This window comes from Girardinichthys multiradiatus, chromosome 15, assembly GCF_021462225.1.
Source record: "Girardinichthys multiradiatus isolate DD_20200921_A chromosome 15, DD_fGirMul_XY1, whole genome shotgun sequence".
Classification (NCBI taxonomy): Eukaryota; Metazoa; Chordata; class Actinopteri; order Cyprinodontiformes; family Goodeidae; genus Girardinichthys; species Girardinichthys multiradiatus.
In genome coordinates, this window is record NC_061808.1 from 32,384,225 (window position 1) to 32,393,803 (window position 9,579).

The 9,579-nt window shown below is 43.6% G+C and overlaps 1 long non-coding RNA gene across 1 annotated transcript; it reads right to left on the reverse strand.

Moving 5' to 3' along the window:
* Positions 1–5,172: 5,172 nt before the first annotated feature.
* Positions 5,173–8,991, reverse strand: LOC124882436. Its single transcript, XR_007041903.1, has 2 exons — positions 8,623–8,991; positions 5,173–6,743 (listed from the first exon to the last, which is right to left on the reverse strand). It is a non-coding gene; the product is annotated as an uncharacterized LOC124882436 (long non-coding RNA).
* Positions 8,992–9,579: the final 588 nt, after the last annotated feature.

Consider the following 9,579-nt stretch of genomic DNA (forward strand, 5'->3'; position numbering starts at 1 on the left):
AGTTCATAATCCAAGTTGGCTCAAGCTTACAATCACAAACTGAAGAACAGACAATCTCCTTCAGGATTTTCTGCCAAGGAACAGAATTCATGGCTCCACTAAATTATGGCAAGTTGTCTAGATCCTAAAGCAGCAAAGCAATCCCACATCATCTCATGACCACATGCATGTTTGACTGTTTGTATCAAAGTCTGGAGAACATATTTAAAATAGAGTGTTGTGCACTCCAAAATGATCAAATTAATATTATGTATTATCACATGTAACCACAGTCTCATTCAGCAATTACTGAATAACAATCGTAATCATTTCTAAATAATTTAACTTTTCCACACTGGCTGAATCAGAAGCTTTGTAGTTTTAATGTGAATTCTGTTTTCATGAAAATGTTTTATTCTTGGTTTATTGAGCTTGTATTAACTTTTGACTTCATCTGCTGGTTTGGCTGTTTAGCCTGCAAGAACAAAACAAATAGGAATAGCTAAAGTGTGGGCCAAATGTTTTATGCATTTAAAAATACAGGGGTTGGACAATGAAACTGAAACACCTGGTTTTAGACCACAATAATTTATTAGTATGGTGTAGGGCCTCCTTTTGTGGCCAATACAGCGTCAATTCGTCTTGGGAATGACATATACAAGTCCTGCACAGTGGTCAGAGGGATTTTAAGCCATTCTTCTTGCAGGATAGTGGCCAGGTCACTACGTGATACTGGTGGAGGAAAACGTTTCCTGACTTGCTCCTCCAAAACACCCCAAAGTGGCTCAATAATATTTAGATCTGGTGACTGTGCAGGCCATGGGAGATGTTCAACTTCACTTTCATGTTCATCAAACCAATCTTTCACCAGTCTTGCTGTGTGTATTGGTGCATTGTCATCCTGATACACGGCACCGCCTTCAGGATACAATGTTTGAACCATTGGATGCACATGGTCCTCAAGAAGGGTTCGGTAGTCCTTGGCAGTGACGCGCCCATCTAGCACAAGTATTGGGCCAAGGGAATGCCATGATATGGCAGCCCAAACCATCACTGATCCACCCCCATGCTTCACTCTGGGCATGCAACAGTCTGGGTGGTACGCTTCTTTGGGGCTTCTCCACACCGTAACTCTCCCGGATGTGGGGAAAACAGTAAAGGTGGACTCATCAGAGAACAATACATGTTTCACATTGTCCACAGCCCAAGATTTGCGCTCCTTGCACCATTGAAACCGACGTTTGGCATTGGCATGAGTGACCAACGGTTTGGCTATAGCAGCCCGGCCGTGTATACAGGTCCTTCTCAAAAAATTAGCATATTGTGATAAAGTTCATTATTTTCTATAATGTAATGATGAAAATTTAATATTCATATATTTTAGATTCATTGCACACTAACTGAAATATTTCAGGTCTTTTATTGTCTTAATACGGATGATTTTGGCATACAGCTCATGAAAACCCAAAATTCCTATCTCACAAAATTAGCATATTTCATCCGACCAATAAAAGAAAAGTGTTTTTAATACAAAAAACGTCAACCTTCAAATAATCATGTACAGTTATGCACTCAATACTTGGTCGGGAATCCTTTGGCAGAAATGACTGCTTCAATGCGGCGTGGCATGGAGGCAATCAGCCTGTGGCATTGCTGAGGTCTTATGGAGGCCCAGGATGCTTCGATAGCGGCCTTTAGCTCATCCAGAGTGTTGGGTCTTGAGTCTCTCAACGTTCTCTTCACAATATCCCACAGATTCTCTATGGGGTTCAGGTCAGGAGAGTTGGCAGGCCAATTGAGCACAGTGATACCATGGTCAGTAAACCATTTACCAGTGGTTTTGGCACTGTGAGCAGGTGCCAGGTCATGCTGAAAAATGAAATCTTCATCTCCATAAAGCTTTTCAGCAGATGGAAGCATGAAGTGCTCCAAAATCTCCTGATAGCTAGCTGCATTGACCCTGCCCTTGATAAAACACAGTGGACCAACACCAGCAGCTGACACGGCACCCCAGACCATCACTGACTGTGGGTACGTGACACTGGACTTCTGGCATTTTGGCATTTCCTTCTCCCCAGTCTTCCTCCAGACTCTGGCACCTTGATTTTCGAATGACATGCAGAATTTGCTTTCATCCGAAAAAAGTACTTTGGACCACTGAGCAACAGTCCAGTGCTGCTTCTCTGTAGCCCAGGTCTGGGGATTGCGGCACCTGTAGCCCATTTCCTGCACACGCCTGTGCACGGTGGCTCTGGATGTTTCTACTCCAGACTCAGTCCACTGCTTCTGCAGGTCCCCCAAGGTCTGGAATCGGCCCTTCTCCACAATCTTCCTCAGGGTCCGGTCACCTCTTCTCGTTGTGCAGCGTTTTCTGACACACTTTTTCCTTCCCACAGACTTCCCACTGAGGTGCCTCGATACAGCACTCTGGGAACAGCCTATTCGTTCAGAAATTTCTTTCTGTGTCTTACCCTCTTGCTTGAGGGTGTCAATAGTGGCCTTCTGGACAGCAGTCAGGTCGGCAGTCTTACCCATGATTGGGGTTTTGAGTGATGAACCAGGCTGGGAGTTTTAAAGGCCTCAGGAATCTTTTGCAGGTGTTTAGAGTTAACTCGTTGATTCAGATGATTAGGTTCATAGCTCGTTTAGAGACCCTTTTAATGATATGCTAATTTTGTGAGATAGGAATTTTGGGTTTTCATGAGCTGTATGCCAAAATCATCAATATTAAGACAATAAAAGACCTGAAATATTTCAGTTAGTGTGCAATGAATCTAAAATATATGAATGTTAAATTTTCATCATGACATTATGGAAAATAATGAACTTTATCACAATATGCTAATTGTTTGAGAAGGACCTGTATTGACACTGTGGAGCTCCCGACGGACAGTTCTGGTGGAAACAGGAGAGTTGAGGTGCACATTTAATTCTGCCGTGATTTGGGCAGCCGTGGTTTTATGTTTTTTGGATACAATCCGGGTTAGCACCCGAACATCCCTTGCAGACAGCTTCCTCTTGCGTCCACAGTTAATCCTGTTGGATGTGGTTCGTCCTTCTTGGTGGTATGCTGACATTACCCTGGATACTGTGGCTCTTGATACATCACAAAGACTTGCTGTCTTGGTCACAGATGCGCCAGCAAGACGTGCACCAACAATTTGTCCTCTTTTGAACTCTGGTATGTCACCCATAATGTTGTGTGCATTTCAATATTTTGAGCAAAACTGTGCTCTTACCCTGCTAATTGAACCTTCACACTCTGCTGTTACTGGTGCAATGTGCAATCAATGAAGACTGGCTACCAGGCTGGTCCAATTTAGCCATGAAACCTCCCACACTAAAATGACAGGTGTTTCAGTTTCATTGTCCAACCCCTGTAACTTGGCTAAACTGTACTAGGTGAGATCAATCAAAAAAAGCCAGAGTGATCCTGGTGGATCCACATCACTTACTACATCAAAGGTTCAAGCTGCTTCTGTCCCGGGTGCTGATATCCTCAAATTGTTTCTTGAAAGTTAAACTCCTAAATTCAATTTGAGATGTCATCAATGTAAGTTAATATTAGTATTCTGAAAAACAGAGACAACATTTAGTTTTCATTGTACTCTCTCATTTATTGCACTAAAGTTAACTGGTTAGAGATCAGATTTAGAACTTCTATAAGATGAACTGGGCAAGTGTAAGAGAGTGGAACATCCTCTCTTGACAATTCTAAAAAGGAACAAAATGTTGACAAAATGTTATTTATTTATTGTACATACTGATGTCACTCACTACCCACAATGCATCCTGAGACATTACTTGGGATTCTTGGATGTGTAAACAACTTTAAACATATTTAGGGCCTCATAGATTCCAAATAAGGAGCATTAAATGCTTGTGCAAAAAAAACAAAATGCACGTGCAATAAGTGGGCATGTTGCGCGCGATCTAAAAGCATTTCTTGTGGAGTGGATAACAGCTGCAAAAACTTCTTCTGTAACAAGTTATTTGAATTGAGGGATATGATATGTTTGATCCAAAGACTGCAAACCACGGTAGACCAATAATAAAATTCAACATTAATGTGTTTCTTACAGAGCTGTAACGGAACTTTGAGGGAGAAAAGGAAATTAAATGATCTATCTTGCGCCTAAGAAGCGCACAGGACAGTTTTCTTATCTGTTTTTTCTTCAATGTCCATTTGGCTCCGTGATGGTTTTCTAGTCCCTGGAGGTTTTGTTTGTTAAAACATATGGCACAACATTTTTGTGTGCCAGCTTGCACCTGCCTTTCAAATGTGCTAAATATAGATGCAAGAAACAGCACCTGCAATCCATTTTCATGGTGTATTTATGAAGGCAAACACACAAAAAGTTTGTGCCCGCTGTTTCGCTGAGTTTACACAGGCAATTTGATTTGCAAATCATTTTTATACAGAAACGTGTCCTTAATGAAAAGTATGTTTAATTTTAATATATGCTTAAAAAGTGTTATCTTATTTGTCATCTGCAGACATACTTGGATGATTCTGCAGTCGAGTATCTTAATCATGGTGCTGTTGGGATTATGAATCTGAGAATATTATTTAATATTAATATTTTAATATTTTATCAAATAATATTTTGGTCTGTTAAGGGTTGTCCTGTGAATACCAGCCCAGTAAGGCGATGGTATTAAGACAAAATACAAAGGTGTGAGACATATTTCAATCATCCACAGAAACAGGGGCAAGCAGCCATGGGACTGCAGAGAACCTTCCCCGCATTCCAATGATGCACCCGCACCCAAGGCCTTACATGGGTGGTAGTGTGGTGGAGTGTGGAAGGAGGTGTCGGGGATGGACAGGGAAGGACTAGGGTGCAAAATGCTCTCCCGGGGATTAAAATAGGCACCCCAAAATTTGCCGAGGCACCAGCACATCCAACAAGCCAAAGATCAGACACCCAGTCCGCCGACCAAAGAAGCTACTGATCCCCAATGAAGAGGAACCAGCTGAAAGGAAGTAGCTGCGACCAAGGGCGTGGCCCCACTCCAACAAAAAGAGTCAACCCGCTGGCCCAGCACAACAAGAATACAGCAGGAAAAAGAGGGCACACAACCAACAAGCCCAAACACCCCTGGAGCCACGGCACAGAACCAACTGAGTGATCAATCCCCGGTGTCCCCCAGCCCAACACCAGATCCCAGCCAGAACCAGGCCAGCAGTACAACAAAACAAGCCCCACATCAACACCGAGGTGGCCAACAACCACACCTGACTCAAATAGGCAGCCCCACCTGAATGCAAATCCTTAGCCAGTGTAATAGAGGCACCTGCATCCCTCCATAGACAAACGCACCGAAACCGCCACCAGGCAGCCAAACAGACCCGGCAACCCTTTGGTGCCACCCTGCCTACCACAGTGCCATAAAAGGTGCCATAAAAAGGCCACAGCCCACACCACAAAGAGGCCTCACCTCCTCCAAGACACGGAACAACCACCATCCAGGCCAATCAAGCAACAAACGATAGAGCCAAGGCAAGCAACAGCAACACCACACATCCTTCCTTACGTCCGTAGAATGCTGAGATTAATAAAGTATTTTTGAATTTGAATTGAGAAGAATAACTGGTGATGACTGACTTAATCTGAGACGTGAAACGTGGGATGAACTCGGAGACTTGAGGGCAGACGCAGACGTACAGCAATGGGGCTGATCACAGACTCAATTCCGTAGGGCCTGATGAAGCGAGGAGAAAGCTTCTTGGACATGGATTTGAGGGCAATGTCTCGATGAAAGCCAAACTCTCTGACCGGGATGATACTCAGGTGCGGGTCTGTGTCGTTTATCTGCGAATCTCTTATTCTGTGATGCTGTGCGTTGGAGGGCGTGAATGGTGGATTCCCAAATGCCCTTGCAGTGATGGATGTGATGATGGACAGAGGTTACTGCAATGTCTTTCTCGTCAGCTGAGAACAGAGGTGACTGGTAGCCGATCGAGGTTTCGAATGGAGAAAGACCAGTAGCTGAGGAGACATGAGAATTGTGAGAATATTCAATCCAGGAAAGATACGTACACCAGTCTGTAGGGTTGGTAACCAGAAGTTAGTGACACCTTAGCCCCCAAAGCAAAACAGAACTGTTTCCACGCCTGAGAAATAAACTGAGGTCCGCGTTCAGAGCGTATATCCTGGGGAATACCATGTAGTCTGAAAATGTGTTTAATGAGTAGTTGTGCTGTTTGGAGGGAGGATGGTAGATTTTTCAGAGGAACAAGATGGCAGGCTTTAGAAAAACGGTCAACTATGGTTAAGATGGTGATCATGCCCTTCGAAGCTGGGAGCCCAGTTACAAAGTCCAAAGCAATGTGGGACCAGGGCCATTTAGGGATGCTGAGGGATTGAAGCAATCTAGGGGTGGTTAATTAGTGGTCTTGTTTTTAGTGCAGACAGTGCAGGCTTGAACATACTTCCTTACATCATGGTGGAGAGACGGCCAACAAAATCGTCTGGAGATCAAAGTTAAAGTTCTCCTAACGGGAATGGGCCGAAAACTTGGCTGTCTGAAACCAGTGGATCAGGCATGAACGGACAGTCGAAGGCACCAAAGTTCAGTTCTGGGGCCGAGTTCCAGGTTTGGGCTCGTCGCGTTGAGCTTGGGTGACAAGATCCTCTTTTTCCCTTGTAAGTGAACCAATAGTCCAATTAGGAGGCAAAATGGGTACAGGTTTTTTCTCAGAATCATCAGAGGAGAATTTTCTGGATAGGGCGTCAGGTTTAGCATTGTAGGAGCCTGGTCTGTAAGAGATAGACAGGTTAAAACGGGAGAAAAACAAGGAAAAACGTGACTGGCGAGGATTTAACCGTTTGGCTAACTGTAGGTAGCTAAATTCTTGTGGTCCGTCCACATTAAGACTGGGTGTTCAGCCCCCTCTAGCCAGTGACAACTCCTCCAGAGCCAATTTGATGGCTAAGAGTTCCTTGTCACCTATATCATACATAGTTAGTTTCAGCATCACTGAGTCAGCGAGAAAAAAAAGCACAGGGGTGCAGTTTCTAATCAGTTTGTGATTGTTGTGACAACACTGCCCCCACTCCGTTGTCAGAAACATTGACCTCCAATACAAATTGTTTGGAGGGATCTGGATGAGTAAGGATGGGGGTTCTAGAAAATGTATTTTTCAAAGTCTGAAATGCATTGTTCACTTACGGTGTCCAGGAAAAAAGAGTTGGTGGAGGTCAAGGCAGCTGTCTGACTAGTCTCTGATAAACCCCCGATAAAAATGGGCAAATCCCAATAAACGCTGTAACTGTTTACGGGAATCTGGAACTGGCCAGTCGAGCACAGCCTTAATCTTTTCAGGGTCCGAGCAGACCTGTCCACCCTCTGAAATGAAACCCAGGAATGTAACAGATTATTGATGAAACTCACATTTCTCGACCCATTTTTTTTTTTTTTACCCACAAAGAGGGACATGGAGTGGCGAATTATACCTCATGCCAAGGACTCATTAATGTACTTCTCCATAGTCATACTATCAGGTCGAGAAATATAATAGAGTCATCAACAGAATGCCAAGAGTGTGCGGAGCAGTAATCAAAGCAAAAGGTGGCTACTTTGAAGAACCTAGAGTTTAAGACATATTTTCAGCTGTTTCACACTTTTTTGTTCAGTATATACAGGGGTTGGACAATGAAACTGAAACACCTGGTTTTAGACCACAATAATTTATTAGTATGGTGTAGGGCCTCCTTTTGTGGCCAATACAGCATCAATTCGTCTTGGGAATGACATATACAAGTCCTGCACAGTGGTCAGAGGGATTTTAAGCCATTCTTCTTGCAGGATAGTGGCCAGGTCACTACGTGATACTGGTGGAGGAAAACATTTCCTGACTCGCTCCTCCAAAACACCCCAAAGTGGCTCAATAATATTTAGATCTGGTGACTGTGCAGGCCATGGGAGATGTTCAACAACACTTTCATGTTCATCAAACCAATCTTTCACCAGTCTTGCTGTGTGTATTGGTGCATTGTCATCCGGATACACGGCACCGCCTTCAGGATACAATGTTTGAACCATTGGATGCACATGGTCCTCAAGAATGGTTCGGTAGTCCTTGGCAGTGACGCGCCCATTTAGCACAAGTATTGGGCCAAGGGAATGCCATGATATGGCAGCCCAAACCATCACAGATGCGCCAGCAAGACGTGCACAAACAATTTGTCCTCTTTTGAACTCTGGTATGTCACCCATAATGTTGTGTGCATTTCAATATTTTGAGCAAAATTGTGCTCTTACTCTGCTAATTGAACCTTCACACTCTACTCTTACTGGTGCAATGTGCAATCAATGAAGACTGGCTACCAGGCTGGTCCAATTTAGCCATGAAACCTCCCACACTAAAATGACAGGTGTTTCAGTTTCATTGTCCAACCCCTGTAATTCCATATGTGTTAATTCATAGTTTTGATGCATTCAGTGTGAAACTACAATATTCATAGTCATGAAAATAAAGAAAACTGTTTGAAGGAGAAGGTTTGTCCAAACTTTTGGTCTGTACTGTAGGTCTGAGATCCTGGACCGGTAAATCACCAACAGTACAGATGATGGGAGAGAGGGTAAGACCAGAGGAAATAAACGGTTATTGTAAAGCCAATTTGTCACTATACTTACTGGGGGAGGAAGGTGAACCGCCAGAGGGATGAGAGATGCGGGGTCTGAGAGCGCAGCGCAGGAGCAGTTCTGTGGATGTAGATCTTTCCAGGGGTTAGTCACACAAAAGTAGATCCTTAGGAGCTTTGATCCAGGACTGTGGGTTGGATGGTGTGGAACACAGGTTGGAGGTACTTGCGTGAAAGCTGGTTGGAGGGTGGACAGGGGTTGCTTATGACTTGATCCGGATGGTCGAAGAGCCAGGAAACTGCCAGCTTGAACTTGATCTGGAGGAGATAACTGGAGACTTGAATCCTTTATCCAGAAGTCAGAGAACGCTCTTTAAGAAGAGTCTGAAAACCAGCTTGAACTCAGCCAGATCTGGAAAAAACCTGAGGAGGAGAACACACTTGAATTACTCGGAGCACTGGAAGAAGCAGTAAAGAAAAAACTAGACCAAGAGTTTGGAGAGAGTTTGTTACCACTGGTAGCTAATACTCGGGCATCGAAATGCTGGCAACTTCCAGCCTTAATACACCTCCAGGTAATTAGTCAATGCGAAGCACCTGTCCCCTCTGCACCTGTGAACTCCAACACCATCTAGTGATCAAGCAGACTAAATAGCAGGCAAACACAAATACACAGCGAACTCACAAACCCTGACAAGAAGGTTTGTTTCCATTTGTTACACAAAAAATTTGGTCTTGGCCCAAATACTTTCAGCGCCCCCAAATGGCCACCACTATGAAAAATGTCTGGAGACGTTGTTGGTCTGGTGAACCCTTTCTGTTTTGATTAAACTATCTATATCTATACTATATGTGATTCTGGTTAAAGAAAGACACAAAAACCTTTTAATGTGTTTACACTTTTAAAAGGCTATAAGATTTTTAAAAATTAAGAAGTTAAGCTTATCAAGAGTATTGCAAAGGTGACACAATTGAGGTTTTTTATCAAAGATCTTCAGTGCTCTCTTAT